The sequence below is a fragment of the Phascolarctos cinereus genome, unplaced genomic scaffold, assembly GCF_003287225.1.
Source record: "Phascolarctos cinereus isolate Bilbo 61053 unplaced genomic scaffold, phaCin_HiC Scaffold_726;HRSCAF=1367, whole genome shotgun sequence".
NCBI classification, from domain to species: domain Eukaryota; kingdom Metazoa; phylum Chordata; class Mammalia; order Diprotodontia; family Phascolarctidae; genus Phascolarctos; species Phascolarctos cinereus.
Window position 1 is genome coordinate 309,881,901 of NW_027556098.1, and position 19,344 is coordinate 309,901,244.

The window sequence follows — 19,344 nt, forward strand, 5'->3', positions numbered from 1 at the left end:
AATGAGACACTTCCTCTTTCCCTTTCGCTGGCTATTAATAAGTGCTTGTAAGTCCAGGGATGCTGAAGAGATTCTGAGCCACTGTATTTGGTTTTGTTTATCCCCCACTTTCCCTTCATTTCTATTCCTGCTACCTTCTTGTTTCTCAGCCTCAGCCTCAACCAGCCACTCATCTTGGTTCTGGGTGCCAGCATCTCTTTGTCTTGGAGTTAGATTGGTTAGTACGCAGAAAATGTCATTAGGCATCTGAGGTGGACCCAAACCTGCCTTCTTTTTCTGGAATTCAATCTCAGAGGCTCCCTGGGCCAGAAGGCAAATATGAGTCTTATGTCCCATGGAGCCCTGGAGTAATAGAAACAATATGTCCAGTAGAGAAGGAGCTAGAAGAAGGGTGTTGGCAAAAGTGGGGGGGGGGAGGGAGGAGGACAGCCCAAAATACGAGCATTATGTGGGGGAGGAGGTCAAGATTTGCAGAGACTGGTTCCCTATTTAGCCTCCAGATCATTTAGGGGTCAAGAACAGGAACTTGGTATTAGAGTTAGTTAGTCTAAGGAGTGACTGAGGTATCTTAGTGCCTGGAAGGAAGCCTCTGAGACCTCAAGGTCCTATAGCTGAATCTTCTTCATGGGGCTCAGCTTCCTTCCTTCCTTGGCCCTGCATCTGAAGGGTGATCACTCACACAAAAGAATCTTTTTTGTTGTGTGAATAGTAATGAAAATATAAATGGAAATTTATTCCATTTGGTAAATTAGATTTTTAAAAATAACGAATTTGTATAATGAATGTTCTTAAAGCAAGGCCCATCTACTTACTTTGAGTCACCACTAAGATAGGACGGCTTCTCCAGAGCAGCAGTTTGTGCCTTAGCATATAAGTACTAAGTAGTAGAGCTGGGATTCGAAATCAGATCTTTCCTTCCTCCCTCCCTTCCTTCTTTCCTTCCTTCCTTCTTTCCTTCTTTCCTCCCTCCCTTCCTATCTCCCTCTCTTCCTTCCTTCCTTCCTTCCTTCCTTCCTTCCTTCCTTCCTTCCTTCCTTCCTTCCTTCCTTCCTTCTTCCTTCCCTCCCTTCTTCCTTCAAACAGACTTAAGAGACTTGACCAAGGTCAGGCTCAGCTAGTAAGTGTCTAAGGCCATATTTGAATTCACGAAATTAGTCTTCCTCACTCCAGGCCAGGCAGTCTATCCCCTGCTCCACCTAGCAGCCCATGATTTCATGTCCCAGCTCTACAACTTAGTATCAGTATGGCCATGGACATATCCCTTAACCTCAGTGTCTTCATCTGTAAAGTGAGTGGAAGTTTAGAATGGTCTCTGAAGTCCTTTGGAACTATTACCTGGAAGTAGGGAATTTGCTGTTCCTTTTCTCTAATGAAGACAGAATTTGTGGAAATGGGCTTAAGCTATAAATGGGCTTCCAGACAGTAAGAAGTGGTGAACACTAGAATGCGAGCCAAAGACAACAGAGATAGTTTCTTCTCTGGAAGCCTTCATGTACATTTTGGAATCATCTCTTTCTGCAGTGGTGTGAATATAATCCTGCTTACAGCCAAGGAATATGTGATTGATTTGAGAAGCAATAAACCCTATAAAGGAGGTGACCAGAAAGGTGGGGTGATAGGAGATGAGGGCAAAATTTCTTCTGAAGGAGAATACTTTCAGAAAATTTTAGTATGTTCTCCTCTAATTTTCCCCAAAGTCTCACAACAGCTTTGTCAGGGAGGTAAAGTAGGGTGCTATTACAAATGGGGAAACTGAGCTTCAGAGAGGTTGTATAACTTGACCAGATTTACATAGCTAGTAATCAGAGGAGGCCGGGCTTGAATCTAGATGCAATAAAATAAACATCAGAAAAATATCTTCACAAGCCTCCCCCCCCACCCAAGTGGCCAGGTCCTGTTACCAAAAGTCAAACGTTTCTAAGATCTCTACACCCTTGCTCCACCTCCATCCCAAGGGACTAGCATGGAAGGAATGTCCTCATTATCTAAGAGGAAAGTTATAGCAAGAGGGATTTAAGTTAGCTCTGAGGATGGACTTCCAGACAATGAGATGTGGTGACTATAGAATGGAAGTCACTTTGCAGTCACTTCAGAAGAAGCAGCTAAAGTCCAGCGGAACTGAAGAGGAATCTGGCTACAGGCTAATATGTATTAGAGTCATGGAGAAGGAAAAAATGTCACAAAATATCTCAGCCTCCCTTTTGCGTATTGTCTCTTCCCTTTAGAACATAAGCTCCTTGAGGGCAGGGACTTGTCTTTCTCTTTATTTAAATTCATATCCTCGGACCTTAGCACAGTGCCTAGCTGCCCTAGCACATAGTAAGCACTTAATAAATGCTGGTTTCCTTGCTTCCTCTAATTCTGCAGACGAGAAAACTGACTCAGATTGGTGAAGTGACTTATTTAGGTCTCATAGATAGGGAGTAGCAGAAGTTTTTATTAAAATCCAGGTCTTCTGATTCCAGAGTCCACGCTCTTTGTACAGTACCATAATACCTTGGTACATACACCGCATAGTGGGGTAGCTAGGTGGTGCAGTGGATAGAGTGCCAGACCTGGAGTCAGGAAGACTCATCTTCATGAGTTCAAATCTAGCCTCAGACACTTATTAATTTGTAACCCTGGGTAAGTCCCTTACCCTGTTTACCTCAGTTTCTTCATCTGTAAAATGAGCTGGAGAAGGAAATGCCAAAGCACTCTACTATCCTTGCCAAGAAAACTCCAAATGGAGTCATGGAGAGTCAGACAGCACAGAAAAATGACTGAACAACAACATACAGCATAGTCTGTGGTAGATGTTCAAGGTAGCCAGTATTTCCTTCCCTCCACCAATCCAGCCACCTGTCCACCCACCCTCAGTGTGATGTAGATGTTACAACTGATGTCCATGTTGGTCTCCTTCAGCCTGACCCTGAACTTTTCAGCATGACCCTGAACACCACAAGGAATACACACACAGTATGAATACTGCTTTAATTCCCTGATTATACTTTCCAGAGCTGATCTGTTAAACAGAAACATTCCCACCTGAAGGAGGGTGATGGTACTGGAGGTAGTATTTTTCTTTTTATATATACATATATTTACACTGAATATTGAATGCTAACCAGTTTATCTGATGAATGAATAGATGGATGGATGAATGGATGAATGAATGCATGCCTGTGAAAAGCATTAATAAATGCTTCCTATATGCAAAGCACTGTGCCAAGTGCTGGGGATAGAAATAGAAAAGTGAAGACAGTCCCTGCTCTCAAGGATCTCATTCAAATAGGAGGTTTCAACTGCAATTCAGATGGAAAGGTCCCGTGGTCCCAAGGGTGTGGCAGCAAAACAGTTGGTAATGTATCTTCTTTAATGCCATTTCTACAGATAAAATCATGTCTCTTTCTGATGTTGAGCCATTTGACAGTACCAAAGATTTTAGTACTGAGAACTTTCTCTTCTGGGTCTTCAGTAGCTGTCATCACTGAGGAGGGGTGAGCTTCAGAGCCAGCAAGAGCCAGATCTCATTGCCACAAGAATTACTTCCCAGGATGATGACCATCCTGGGGTTGGACTGGAAATAAGTCTGGGGTGGGAGGTGGGGGAATCTTCCTGGAGCTCTTGGACTTATCTGTCCATTTTATAGATTTTGAGCATGACTTGCAAAAGGTTAGTGTTGGACACTGACATCAGTAAGACAATAAACATTTATTAAGCACCTGTTACATAACTCAGGACTTTGCTAAGACCTGGGAATAAAACTAAAGGCAAAAGAGCCCCTGCTCTCAAGGAACTCACAGTCTAATGAGGGAGGCAACATGCAACCAACTATATACAAAAATGTACAACTAAATACAAACAAGCTATATACAGAATAAATAGGAAATGATCAACAGTAGGAGGACATTAGAATGAAGAATGATTGGAAACACCTTCCTGTAGAAGCTGGGATTTTATCTGGCACTTGAAAGAAGCCAAAAGGAAGAGTTAAGAAAGTGGGGGACAGTCAGAGAAAATGTCGGAAGTCAAGAGATGGAGCATCTTGTTCAAGGAACAGCCAGGAGGCTGGTGTCATTGGATTGAAAAGCATGTGGGTGGGGTGAGTGTAAGGTATAAGAAGACCAAAAAGATGGGCTGGGGAGGGAGGCAAGGTTTTGAAAGGTTCTGAATGCTGTAGGATTTTATATTTGATCTGGTGGTGATAGGGAGCTATGGGACTATGTTAAGTAGGGGAGTGAGGTGGGCAGAGCTGTGCTTTAGAGAAATCATTTTGGTGACTGAGCGAAGGAGAGTGACCGGAATGGGGAGAGTCTTGAGGCAGGCAGACCAACCAGCAGGCTACTGCAATAGTCCAGGTAAGAGGGTAAGAGGGTTTGCACTGGGGTAGTGGCAGCATCAGAAGGAGAGAAAGGTGTATTTGAGAGATGTTACAAAGGTGAAATCAACAGGTTTTTGCAACAGATTTAATAGAAGGGATAAGAGATAGTAAGGCACTGGGGGGTGCTACCTAGGTTTGTCAGCCTGAGGGACTGGGAGGTTAGTGGTACCCTCAACAGCAACATGGAAATTTGGAAGGGAGGAAGATTTTGGGGGAAAGACAACAAGTTCAGTTTTGGACATGTTGAGTTTAAGATGCCTACTGGACATTCAGTTCGACATGTCTAATAGGCAGTCATAAGATTGGAGGTCAGAAGAGGAATTAGGGCTAGAGAAGTAGATTTGAGAATGACCAGCTTTAAGATGACAATTAAACCCATGATGAAATTGCCGTGTGAAAGAGGGAGAAGACAAAGGGGCCCAGGACAGTTCTCTGTGGGACCCTCACTATTAGCAGGTGGAACCTGGAGGAAGGTATAAGAAGACAAAGGATATTGAGAAGTGATCAGCTGGGTAGGAGAATAGGGAGAGTGGTGTCCTGACAACCTAAAGAAAAGAGAGTATCAAGAAGAAGAGGATTTGTCACAATGTCAAAGTCTGCAGGGAGGACAAGAAGGATGAGATTTGAGGAAAGGCCATTGGATGTGACAGTTAAGAGATCCCTGGTAACTTTGGAGAGAGCAGTTTTTGGTGGACTGAGATTGGAAGTTGCTGAATGCTGCACTTCAATATTGGGCGGCTAGGTGGCGCAGCGGACAGAGTGCTGGGCTTGGAGACTGGAAGACTCATCTTCTTGAGTTCAAATCTGACCTCAGACACCTTAATAGCTGTGTGACCTTGGACAAGTCACTTAACCCTGTTTGCCTCAGTTCCCCATCTGTAAAACGAGCTGGAGAAGAACATGGTGGACTTATTCCAGTCTTTTTGCCAAGAAAAGCCCAAGTGGGCACAGAGTCAGACATGACTGAAAAATGGCTCAACAACAACAATGGTAATGCTTTTCTTAATATAAGAAATATCTACTGTCCCACCATCCATGAGGTAAGTGCTTCAAGCTTCTTTCCTACAATGCAGTTGGATTTGTTCTGGTGTCTCAGTGAGTGCCCCTTATTACCAAGGGCAGGCATTTACAAGACAGTAGGCCATGGTGAAAGGTGAAGTATATAGATGTGGAGCAGCATGCAGCTAACTGGCCCTCGTGGGCGTGAAACCTGTGACCTTTGCCTCATTAGCACAAGGCTTCAACCGGCTGAACTCACTGACCTCTGATGCTCACATGCACATACACCTGTGTGAACCCCCCCCCCCCAGCACTTCTATCCATGCAGGATCACTTCCTCTACCCATCATCCTTCGATGCATTTTTTTAAATAACTGGCAAAAGACAAATGAGGGAACTTGGACATCCTCGAGGTGGATTAGAGCTTCCTGCTCCTATACTGACTGGGAACCAGGCTTTATTCTGAGCAGTTTCCCCAGCTCTCAACTCAAGTCTGAACACATGGGGGTCAGTGGGTGGTGAGCAGTAAGTACTCCTTGATGCGACATCCCAGGGCATCCAGAGTGGCAGGGATGAGATGGTGTGGCTCTATTCTGTTAGGAAGAAGGAAGGAGCCGCGATGTGCCCCCATCTCCCTGAGACTTTCTAGCTTTACAGGGACCTCTGGGGACCTGAATAACCCCCAAGCATTTAGATTGGAGGGAAGTGGTAAGAGGGACGGAGGAAGGACCCACTGATATCCTTGTAGGCATGCCCCACCCCGGGGGCAGAAAGGAAATGGGAGCAACTATGTTGCTCCTATCTCAAAAAGGTGGAAGTGAGGGGAAGATACACTGGGATTTCAAAAGAAGGTGTTACTGGAATGGGGAGTGCAGAATAAACAGAGCCACTGACAGTGTCTTTTTCATGATAGCCATGGTAACAGACACCGCTGGAATCAGAGCTGGCACAGAGGCCTGTTTCTGAAGCTCCTGAAATATATGCAGCATTGCATCATTTCCTGATTCTTTTCTGCGTTTTTTTTTTCTCCTACTCCTTCTACTCTGGAATTGTTAACACAGCAAATCCAAACACGGGACAGCAGCGTGCAAACACAGCCATCTAGTCTCACATGTATACACACATGCACACTCACACATACAGGTTCCCACACAAATATCTGCTTGCACACTCATACATACACAGGAACGCTTGTTCACTGATTCTCACATACAATCACAAGTACACAAATACCTGCTTTCCTACACTCCCAAGACTACTCACATACTCATGAAAACACAGAAATCCGTGCTTACCCAATGGAATCATAATTGATCACATCTATATTGTGTTTTACAGCATACTAAGCACTTTTTCATGCATTGTGTTACTGGATCTTGCCTGATGAGATGGGCAGGGTAGATGTTATAATTCCCAGATTTAGGAAATTGAAGTTTAAAGAGGTATAGAAACTTATCCAAATCACAGAGTTAGAAGGCTGTAAATGGGGATTTAAACTTATTTCAAAGCCAGTGCTATTTCTATCCTCTTTCTCTGTGCTTCTCTACACACACACACACACACACACACACATATGTATGCACGCTTTGACATATATTCATCATACACTACCACATGCAGACAAATGCAAAATCATATACTCAGATGGTGATTTACTGTTATTGAGTCATTTCAGTCATGTCCAGCTCTCCATGACCCCATTTGGGATTTTCTTGGCAAAGATACTGTAATGGTTTTCCATTTCCTTCTCAGCTCATGTTACAGATAAAGAAACTGAGGCAAACCATGACTTGCCCAAGGTCACACAGCTAGTAAGTACCTGAGGTTGAATTTGGATACAGATCCTCTGACTCAATCTATACACTGTACCACCTAGCTGCCCTCAGACAATGATATACACACTTAAAAATACGTATATACAACATTCATATAAATACTTTATTTCTTTTTACTTGGTTTTTGGATTGGAGAATGATGTAAATATACTTTATGTAGATTGTAACAAAATATTTGATGGCCTTTCATGCTATTCTTGTGGATAAGATGGAGAAATGTGAGCTAAACAATAGCACAATTAGATTCCAAATGGATTGAAATCAAAGAACAGTTGTTAATGGTTCAATGCCATGTTGAAAGGAGGTCTTCAGTGGAGGCAGACCTTCCTGTGCTCAGCCTCCTCCTGTTGAAATTTTATCAATGGTTGTGATAAAGGCATATACGTCATGGTTATCAGTTTTACACATGACACAAAGCAGGAAAGCATTTAAAAAAAACACTAAATGATGGTTAGAATTCAAAAGATAGAATATTGTACAGAATCTAACAATATGAATGTTAAGGGAAGAAATTTAAAGTCTTACATTTGGATTGAAAAATTAACTTCAGAACTCTAAGATGGAACAAATGTTGGTGGACATTAATTAATCTGAAAAAAAATCTGGGGTTTTAATGGATCGAAAGCTCATTATGAGTCATTAGTTAAATGTGGCAGATAAAAAATAGCTAATGCAATCTTCTACTGCACCAAGAGAATCATAGTTACCAGAACTAAGGACGTGAGAGTCCTGTTGGTCATACCACCATGGAGTACTTCATTCATTTCTGGGTCCCACATTTTAGAAAGGACAATGATAAACTGTACCTTGTCCTATACAGAAGGGAGCTGAGAAAGGACTCAAGTCTGTGCCATATGAGGAACCATTAGAGGAACCTGGAGAATTTAGCCTGGGGAAGAAAAGACTTAGTAGGGGGCTTAATAGCTATCTTCAAGAATTGGAAGTGCTGTCAAATAGAAGAGAGATTACATTGGTTCTGTTTGGCCCCTGGGGCAATGCTGGGCCATGGAAGAAAACTGCAATGAGTTAAATTTATGCTCAATATCAGGGAAAACCTCTTCACGATCAGAGCTGTCTAAAGGTGGAATGGGCTGCCTTGAAAAGTGGTGAGCTCCCCTGCCTTGGAGGTCCTCATGTAGAGATCGGATGCTCAATTGGCACGTATGTTACAGAGGAAATTCTGGTTCACATGTGGCTTGGTCTTGATGGGTTCTGAAGCCCCTGGGATTTTGAGTTAGAGCCTTCATACATGATCATGCTTAGTCTTAGGTAAATTCACTTATGCCCATAGAATAAAATGTTCTTTTCCATGCTTATATTTTTTCATATGTATATGGGTGTGCACATATGTAATTTATGCAATATATGTAATGTGTATTATGTGTAATGTATAGGGGCAGCCAGGTGGTGCAGTGGATTAGAGTGCCAGGCCTGAAGTCAGTAAGACTCATCTTCCTGAGTTCAAATCCAACTTCAGACACTTATTAGCTGTGTGGCCCTGTGTGCCTTAAAGCAAGTCATTTAAATCTCTTTCGTTATCTGTAAAATCAACTAGAGAAGGAAATGGCAAAATCCTCTGTATCTTTGCCCAAAAAATTCCAAAAAAACAAAACAAAACAAACAAACAAACAAATTGGGTCACAAAGAGTCAGACATAACTGAAATGACATAACAACATATGGGTGTGTGCATTTATAATGTACATATTTAGAGAGAGACAGAGGCAGAGAGACAGAGAGAAAGAGAAAGAGAGAGAGACAGACAGAGAAAGAGAAAGAGACAGAGAGAGGGAAAGAGAGAGGGGAGGGAGGGAGAGAGACAGGCTAAGAGAGAGAGAAAAAGGGGAAGGGAGGGAGGGAAGGGAGGAAGGGAAGGAGAGGGAAGGAGGGAGGGGGAAGGAGGGAGAGAGAGAGAGAGAGAGAGAGAGAGAGAGAGAGAGAGAGAGAGAGAGAGAGAGAGACAGAGACAGAGAGAAGGCAAGAGAGAAGGGACTTGATTTGTGATTTCATTGGTATAGAGAATGACTAAATGAGGAATTCTTATCTTAATGATGGTCAGTACAGTCTCCAAGTCTTAGAGAGTAGCCTATAGTACTGAGAAGTCCGATGACTTCCCCTGGGTCACACAGTCAGTATGTGTCAGAGGTGACACACAAACCAGGCCTCTTCTCTAGCAACTATAGGATGCTGCCATTCATATATGTATACAGTACACACATGCATTATATACATACCTCTTCAAGTATGTATTGTCACACATGAAACAGCACCAATGCACATTCCCATGTGTGTCCCTACATGTGCTATTTCAGTAACACACACTCATGACTTTTTCTTTTTAATTCCAAAAACCCTTCTGGGAACTCCTGTCATCATCCCCCTCCTGAGGTAGGGACCAAAAATGCAAATATTCAGGGACTCTGCTTTGAGGCACTTGGGCTCCTCAGCAGGCAAAAAAGAGACAGCAAAAAAGTACTGGCGCCAGTGGTTTTAGAAAAGAAGAGAAGAATGGGTCTCCCAAGGAAGCAGGGAAATCAAAGGCTCCGTCATTTAAAATCCCCACACAACAGAGGGAGAAATCAACACAGTGCTCTCGGCAAAGGCGGCAGCTCCCTACATTTTCCCACCCCAAAGAAAAGACAAACAGAAAACAAACTCAATAACAAATCGAGATTGAAAGGGGCAATTGTGGAATGAACAGCTCTGGGCATACTTCTCTTTGCAAGAAAGGCCCAAAGGCCCAGGGAAGCTGGCTGGTGAGTGGGAAGGGAATAACGGGCCAGGCCAGAGATGGCTGGGCGGCTCAGGTGGAGGGACGAGCAGATGGGCTGGTGCAGGGAGGGAACTTCACTGTCTTGTAGACCTTGGGAGGTCATCTTAACCAGTCCCCAGTCCCTAGCTCCCGGTCACAACTACGCTTCGATAACCCCCAATGCATGAAAGACTCATGGGACCATAAGAAATGATGGAAATGTAAATGGGGAAAAAAAGTGTAATGGAAAGTGTACTGCACTTAGAATTGGAAAATCCAGGTTTACATCTCACCCTTCCCCCTTCTTGTGGTCCTGGGAAAATCCACTTCTCCCTCTCTAGGCTTCAGTTACCTTATGTGTAAAATGAAGGAGTTACATTACATGTTGTCTAAGGCGCCTTCCAGCTCCTAATCTGTACTCCTTCGGCTAACTAGGGTGAATATGCATATGTGTTGGGAGGGGAGGGGGGGAATGACAATGACTTCCTTCATCATCTACTTCAAAAACTCATCCAGACAGAGCCTCAGTTCCTCATTCCCCTGCTCTTTTACATCCCTTTCCCTTTTCATCATTTTGAATCAGAGGACCCAGGTTCAAATCCTGATTCTGTCAATTATTAACTATATGACCATGGGCAAGTCACTTAACTACTCAAAAATGGCAGTCTTGACCTAGGTGACCTCTAAACTCCTTTCAACTCTTCATCTATGACATAGATCATAGAATTTTAGGGACTCTCAACTTCCAACACATTGTTCTTGGTGTGGCCTTCTGCTCCAAATATAACATATCTAATCTGTCTTCTACATGACGCTTTTCAAAGTACCTTAGGGCAATTTGGTCCACCGTTCCATCTGTTGCATGAATTCCTCAATAGATAACATCCCATCCAGCTCTAAAACTGCCGAACTGGGGTTCGAAGTACTCTGTGGGTCAGTACTCCTAAAACTATAACTCACTAGCTCCTACCTTAATAATCAGCAGTTAGAGTGAGTGAATAAGTGAGTAAGCATCTTTTAAGACCTTGTTTTGTACCTTACATTGTGCCAAGTAGTAGGGATAAAAAACAAAAGTAATCCAGATGGTCCCTGTCCTCAGAAAGATTATATTCTAATGGGAAAAAATAATATATGCAGGGGATCTGGAAAGAGGGCACAAAGGAGTGTTTACAAGCAGGGAGGCAAGGCTAAAGACACCCAGGAGGTGCTATGGAGACCTGGAACAGAGCAAGATGAAGCCAAAGGCACTCTACTGAAGCCCAGGGTTGCCCCCTTCTTAGTTCCTCCCTCTTTTGAAAGTGGGAAAGAATTATCATTAGGACAAATCAAGAAATTGCCTTCTGTTCTCCTTTTGGCAGATCGAGTGAGCTCTAGTAGATATCTATATAATTGAAGTCTCCCATTACTACAATATCATGCTCTGTGCTAGACTGGTGATTTGTTTTTCAAACTCCTCATCCATTTTCTCTTTTTGTTCAAGTGGTCTATAACATATTCTGGTGATGAATTCATTTCTGCTTTTTCCTCTATTAATTTTTACTCATATGGTTTTAATCATGCTTCCTCTCTTTGGTTGACATGAGAATACCTTCTCAGTATTACGCAGTGATATTCCCTTTAACTTTCTTAAAAAAGAATACAGGCATATATTCTAGTCACATGTGCCATCCCATTGTCTCAGTGATGTCAATGAGGCCAAATTTATCTCCTTGTGTTAGGAATCCTACTTTATCTTTCTTATTGCTTACACATTGGGCATTTGTGTACAGACATTTGAAGTAATGGCTTTCACTACTGACTTCTTCCCTTCTTTGGATTTTTCTCTTATGAGCTTCTAAGTGCCTCAAGAGTAATTTTTGTTTCTGTGCTATAGTTTACCTGGATGGTATCTAGTTTGGTAGATATACCTTGGCAGTTTTCTCTCTGCCTCATCCATTTTTTAGTTTAAAGTATTTTTGTCCAAATAAGATTTGTAAGACACCAGGCAAATACATTCTTACCAGCCTTTGTTAAGCATACTCTTTCCCCAATTAGGAACCTGTCATTCCTATGTCTTAAGCTGTCATCCAGAAATCCAGGTCCCATTCTCACACACCATATTCTTAACCAGTTATTTACCTTCTAAGGTAGATTTTCTCCTCTGTATGCTCTGTCTTCAGAGGCAACAGTCATGGAAATAGAACCTGGGCTTTTCTGTTTCTAGTATAAGACTACTTTTTGTATGGTCTCCAGTCACAGGATGTGAATTTGGATCCCAATTTTGCTGTTTCCTATCTTCGTGATCTTAAATGTCAGTTAACTTCTCTATTTCTCCATTTCTAAAAGGAGGACATTGTACGATCTCTGAAGTCCTTTGCTGAGGTTGTGGTCTCTGCAACCACGTTATGGTCTTGATATTTTTTTCTGAAGGCAACCAGGACTAAGTGACTTGCCCAGGGTAACATATCTAGTAAGTCTCTGAAGCCAGATTTGAACTCAGGTCCTCCTGATTCCTGGGTCCATGCTCTATCCAGTGTTCCACCTACCTGCCCCTTGGTCTTAATCTTGATGCAATTTCTTTTACATAGTGGGGAGGGGTTTCTCAGCTCTGTTGCTTTTAGCCTGAGGTTCTATCTTTAGCTCTTTTGTGAGGCAGACCTCAGTCAGACCTACCCAAATGTCTAACAAAAGAAGGCATTTTTGTCTTTTGAACTGTTGTTTCTCCTATTGCCACTCAAGCAATACAGGAGACCTTTCATGATACAATCTAAATTCTTATCTGAATTAGGGTTTGATATTCCTTTTAAACTCTTATTATACCCCCTGCTTTGCTCACCTGGGTCCCTTCAACATTATCCTACGAACTTCTCTTAGCAAAAGAAACTAAGGTGAGGAGACTTTTCAACCTTCAGAATGCCACTACATACCAGCAAAATCAACTTAAGAGAAAGACTGAAGAGGGACTGGGGGGGGAGCTGATGTCCTACTTCTACAACTTTGCCCTACTTCTCCTTATCAAACTAAATCACTACATTCCCTACACTGCTGTTTGAGCATTGGTGGTAGACCACAGGATGCCTGTAAAAGTCACAGGTCTCCTGCATTTGTGGAAAACTGCACAATTTGAAATTTTTCCTGAAGCGGAAAGTGAAAATGCAGTAATGTACGGAGCTCCTGGAAGTTCTAGAAGATGTGTCCAAAACAAAACTCATTACTTCTTTTTTGTTTTTAAATAAATAATAATAATAAAGATAATAAAGACATTTTATATTGATGTCCTCTGTTTCTAACATTATCACAGTTATTTCTGGTATCTTTCTGCCTCCCCCTCTCAGAAAGCCATCCTGTATAACAAATAGTTATCTTTTAAAAGGGGGGGGGGAAGGTGTGAGTCAGCACAACTAATAAATAATTAAAAGAGTTCAAAACCATATACAATGTGTAACACCTGTGAACCTCCCACTTCCAGAAAGGGGTGGAAATGTATCCTCTTCTATCTCATCATTCAAGTCCTGCTTGGTCTTTATAATTTTGTCACATTTACTTTTGATTTTGTGTGTATGATTGTTCTTTCAATTTGCACCATTGTAGCTACAGTGTTTTTCATTTTCTTAGCTCTGATTACTTCACTCTGCATTAGTTCATGTAGATCTTTCCATCTGTCTCTGTATTTATCACATACATCATTTCTTACAGGATAGTAATATTCCATTATATTCATGTACCACAATTTGCTTAGCCATTCCCCAATGGGCATCGACTTTGTTTCCAATTTTTTGCTATCACAAAAAGTGCTGCTATAAATATTTTGATATACATGGAGACTTTCTTAGCAAAGCTTCTTCGGCACATAAACTCAGTAATGTAGTCTCTGGTTCAAAAGGTGTGGACATCTTAATTACTTTATTTACATAATTCCAAATTGCTTTCCAAAATGATTATACTATTTCACAGCTCCACCAACAATGTATCAGTGTGCCTATCATTCTACAACCTCTCCAACATTAACTATTGAAATTTTTGTCATCTTTGCAAGTTTACAGGGTGTGAGGTGAAAGCTCAAGGTTGTTTTCATTTGTGTTTTCCTTATTATTAGTGATCTGAAGCATTTTTTTTTTGCTGTGGTTATGAATACTTTCTGATTCTTTTTTTGAGAGTGTGAGAACTCATTATCTTTCACTCCAAACTCACCCCTCTTTTGAACTTCCCTATTTTAGTCAAGGGCACTATCATCCTTCTGGTCACTTGGGTTTCAACCTTGGACTCATCTTAGGTTCCTCACTGTCACTCACTCAACATATCCACTAAGCTGCCAGGTCTTGTTAATTTTTCCTCAACATCTCTTCCACCGGTATTCTTCTTCCTGTTCACTCAGACTACTGCAGTGTCCTCCTAATTGGTTCCCTTATATCAAAGCCTTCCTCCAATCAGCTGCCATAATGACTTTCCTAAAGCACAGGTCTGCCCATGTCACGTTGCTGCTCAATGGCTCAGTATTACCTTTCTGTTCAAATGCATACTTTTCTATATATTACTCCCCTTTACAAACTTTATACTCAGCTTACACTGGCCTTTTTTGCTTTTCCTCATATGTTCTCATCTCCAGGCTTTTGCACAAGCTGCCCCAAAGCCTAGAATGTACTTTCTCCTAACCACTTAGTACCTGGGATTCCTGCCGCTTAGAATCCCTACTTTCCTTCAGAGCTCTGCTCAAATGCTGCCTTCTCTAAATGACCTCTCCACATCCCCTTAGCTGCTAATGTCTTCCCTCTCCCCCAATTACTTTGCATTTATTGTGTATACATTTATACATGTACATTTTGTCTTCCATTATAGAATATAAATTACTTGAAGGCAGAGGTTGTTTAAATCTTGTCTTTGTAACTCCTGCCATGGTATCTGACACAGAGAAGGCACTTGATAAATGCTTATTGATGGGTTTGTTATTTTTGAAAGTACCTGTTTCTTTCTCCCTATTCTCTTTCCCCTTCCATTTTCCTCCTTCCTTCCTTCTTTTTTCTTTTTTTCTTTCCTTCCTTTTCTTCCTTCCTTCTTTCTTTCCTTCCTTCCTTCTTTCCTTTCTTCTTTCCTTCCTTCTTTCTTTTCCTTCTTTCTGTCCTTTTCTTTTTTCTCTTTCCTCCCTCCCTCCCTTCCCTCTTTCCCTCTTTCCTTCCTTCCTTCCTTCCTTCCTTCCTTCCTTCCTTCCTTCCTTCCTTCCTTCCTTCCTTCCTTCCTTCCTTCCTTCCTTCCTTCTTTCCTTCCTTCCTTCCTTCTCTTCCTTCCTTCCTTCCTTCCTTCCTTCCTTCCTTCCTTTCATCTGTCCCCATAGCCAGGCTAGCTGGCCTTGAGTAGGAGAAGGGAGGGGCGGCTGAGACCATCAATTCCACCTTTCCCTGCTAGGCTCTAATTCCCATCCCCTTATTAAATCTTGGGGATGATTTGGACTGCTTGTGCTTTTCTGGACCACCTGCTGTTTGACCAATTCCTTTTCTTTTTCCCCCTGGTGACTAATAGCTGCTCTTTCTTTCTGAGCTTCTGTGTTTTCTCTCCTCCCATCACTCCCTTTCAGTATCTGGTGAGTCGTGATGCCTCTCACCCACTTGACTCCCTGACAAAAAGCTTGAGAAAACAATCCCAGATCTACTCAGGCCAGCTCCCCAGGGTCCCTGGGGCCCATCCTCCCTCCCTCCCTCCTGGGAGATGTTGCTGTGGAAATGAGAGCATGGCTGAGAGACAAGGAGACAGGGAGATCAAAAAGGACAGAGAGACTGTGACAAGGGAAAAAGGGATAGAAAGAAAAAAGGATGGAGAAATCAAGACAGGCAGAAAAACTGGGTATGTAGATCAAAAGAAAAATGGAGAGAAGCATAAAATACAAGAAATAAATACAGAGCTAGTGACAGACATGAAGAGATAAAGGGGGACAGAAAGAGATCTTCACAAAGAGACATGAGCACACTCATGAAAAGACAATCTGTTTAGAAAGGTACACCAAGAGATTGCAACCTCCTAAATGAATGAAAAGTCAAGTTCACAATTTGAGGGCTTTAAGTAAATGAAGAATAGTAAGATCAGAGCTAGTGTCAAAGCGCAGGTCCTCAAACATCTGAGTACGAGTAGAGAAAGGAGGATTGGGGTTCATCTCAGAAGCTGTTTCCTCGTCTGTAATGTGGGGATAATAGTGCTTGCACTACCTCTTGGGACCATGAAAGCACTTTGCAAACCTTAACTATATCTGAGATGTTTAATTTTGTCACTGGGGATGTGCCTTCCATAGATGTAGAGCCAAGAAGAAGAAAGAAGAGGAGGAGGAGGAGGGGAGCTAGCATTTAAATAACACCTGAATATTTGTAAAGTGCTTTATAAATATTATGTCTATCGACCCTCCCAACAACCCCGGGAGGTAAGTGCTTCCTGACCCTCATTTTACACATGAAGAAACTGACACAGGTAGAGAAAAGTGACTTTTCCCAGGGTCATGTAACTTACTAATTAAGTGACTGAGGCCAAATTTGAACTCAGGTCTTCCTGACTCCTAGTCTAGCATTCTACACATTGCACCACCTGGCTACTGGGGTAGTAGTTGATGGTCTTTCAGAGTTTCTGTGAAGCAAAACGAAAGCATCACCAGATGGCCAACACAGTTATGAGCCTCTCTGGACTTGGTCTCTGCTGCTTCTCAGAGGAAAGATGCACAGTTTATCACTGGGCTTGGACTTGAAGTTTTTCCCTCTTGGAAGAATCTGCTAACCCTCAAATTGTGAACTTGACTTTTCATTCATTTAGGAGGTTGCGGTCTCCTCGTGTACTTTTCTAAGCAGATTGCCTTTTCATGAGTGTGCTTGTGTCTCTGTGGTGATCTCTTTTTGTCCCCCTTTATCTCTTCATCTCTGTCTCTAGATCTGTATTTATTTCTTATATTTTATACTTCTCTCCATTTTTCTTTAGCTCCACATACCCAGTTTCTCTGCCTCTATGTCTTGATTTCTCCATCCTTATTTCTGTTCTGACATACTCACTGAGAACCTGTATAACCTTCATGCTAGTGAAGGCACTAGACCACCCTTAAGACACTATAAAGTACGTCATTATATAGTATCCTAGCAAGAGCTAGAAGGGACCTTAGCGTCATCTAGGCTAACTTCTTTACTTTATAAATGAGCCAACAAAGGCCTAGGAAAGTCTAGTGACTTGCCCAGTTAGTGAGTTAACAGCCAGAATCAAACCCAGGTCCTTGGGTTCCGTATATAGTACTCTTTCCATTGAATGCTGTTGCCTTTATGGAGACATTTGAGTTAATATTTAAATACCTTTCTTTGCTTTGGAGGATGCAAATTTCAAGAATGGAAGCATATGTATAGTGCCCAGCACAATCTGGGTACTTGCCAACTATTGTTTACAATAACCGTAACCAAGCTCAGTTCTTCAGAAACACTAGAGAGGTTGGTCATAAGAGTCAGTTTGAGTATGCTTATCTTTGCCAGCACTTTCTTTGTAGCTCTTAGAGGTCATGCCATAGAAAGCAAGGAATTAAATCACAAAAGAGTGCTGAATTTGGAATCAGAAAACCTGGGTTCAAATCCTCACTGCCACTTAGTGCCTGTGTGACCTTTGACAAGTCACTTAATGATCCTGGGCCTCAGTTTCCTTGTCTGTGAAATGAAGGGATTGGGTTACCTGTTCCCTGAAGTCCCTCCCAGACCTAGATCTCTGATCCTATACGTTACCTGGGTCACTGCAGGGCAATCAGTAACAGCAGCTCTGTGAACCCCCCCATCGCCCGCCCTGCACCACACTGACAGTCTTCAGCCTCATTCAGTCTGCATCTGTTGCTATGGTTGTGAGAGAGAGGGAGGGAGGGAGAGAGAGAGAGAGAGAGAGAGAGAGAGAGAGAGAGAGAGAGAGAGAGAGAGAGAGAGAGAATGGAGTGTGCCGGTGTTTTGTTGGGGTTTTTTTTCCTGCTGAAATGGAAGCTTTGTTCCCCTTCTCTCTTTGCATCAGCATTATCACTTACACTTCCAGGTCCACTTATCCCTTTCTGTGTATTCATTAAATCCTGGTTAGTTGTTGCATTATTTAATGGAATTGATGATGCAATTAAGCCTAGGGCACTGCTGCCATGAGAAGAGAAACCAGGAAAGGCATTCCCCAGTCCCTGCATCAGAGCAGTCGCTCTCCTTAGTTCATTCTCACTAACTGCTATTGGGTTATCACACCCCCACTCTGCAAGCCAGCCTGGCAGATTCTGAAACAAGTACCATAGAACCCAGGAGCAGTGGCTGCACTCCTTTACCTTCACCCTTTCTGCTCTGCTGCCTCTTCCCTCCCCCTGCCCCGGGGCTCCATAGTGGGTGGGGAGATTGGCACTGGAAGTCAAAAAAGATCCATGTGAGATTTCAAGTGTTTCACAGTCCAGATTTCTAGAGGTCATTTCATATACACCCCTATCTCAAAGCAAGAGTGATCCAAAATCCTTCCCAGAGCAAAAGTGTTTTTAAAGCTAAAGGGAAAAAGATCCCACATTCTCCCTCCGTGTTCTCTACTCATGTCTTATAACTCTCCTTGTAAGGATATTTGTCCAGATTGGGACTAGGATAGAGGCACAATGGAATATCAAATAGAAAGCCAGTCTTGGAAACAGGCAGACCTGGGTTCAAGTTTCCCTTTTGGCTAGGTGACCCTGGGCAATCACTTGACCTCTCAGAGCATGCTCTGGACAGCTTTAACACTATTAATTTCCCACATTGGTTGAAGGTGTTCATCATACCAATGAAATCCTCGACACAGTACCCATCTCAAAGTAAGACTGTTCTGAAATCTTCCCTCAGACTGCAGATTTCTTTAAAGCTACAAGCAAGATGATTTCATGTTGTCCCTTAGTATTCTGGGACCATATCTTATGGCCCTCCCTAGAAGGAAATTCTTCCTCTTCCCTAACCAAAATCCCTCTTATTGTGTTTGAGCCTGCTTCATTTTGTTCTGTACTCAGTGCTTGGTTACCATCCTCAGTATTAGATAGTGTTCTTGTTATATTATACATTGTGTTAAGATACATCAGTTTATTACTGAGGGGTTGTAGCATTACAGCATCTGTCCTGACCCTCTTCAAGGCATGCAGTGTCTCTCATGGAGCACTGACCTCTCCTCCTTATGACAGCTCACATGATTACTGTTCTCAGGGGCTTTCCCTACTTTAGCCCTGATCATCTTTCTCATTGGGAGCTGGATTTCTCCTATATCTTGACTCCTATCTGGACTCGCTTGAACTTGCTGACTCTCAAACTGCTCCATCATTATTTACGGGCCACTCAGGGATATGACCAATCATTTCTCAGCCAATGGCATTATCCCTTCTAATTCAATCAAGAAAAATTTGTTCACACTTCATAAGGGGATCACTGGGCAGTGGCCACAACT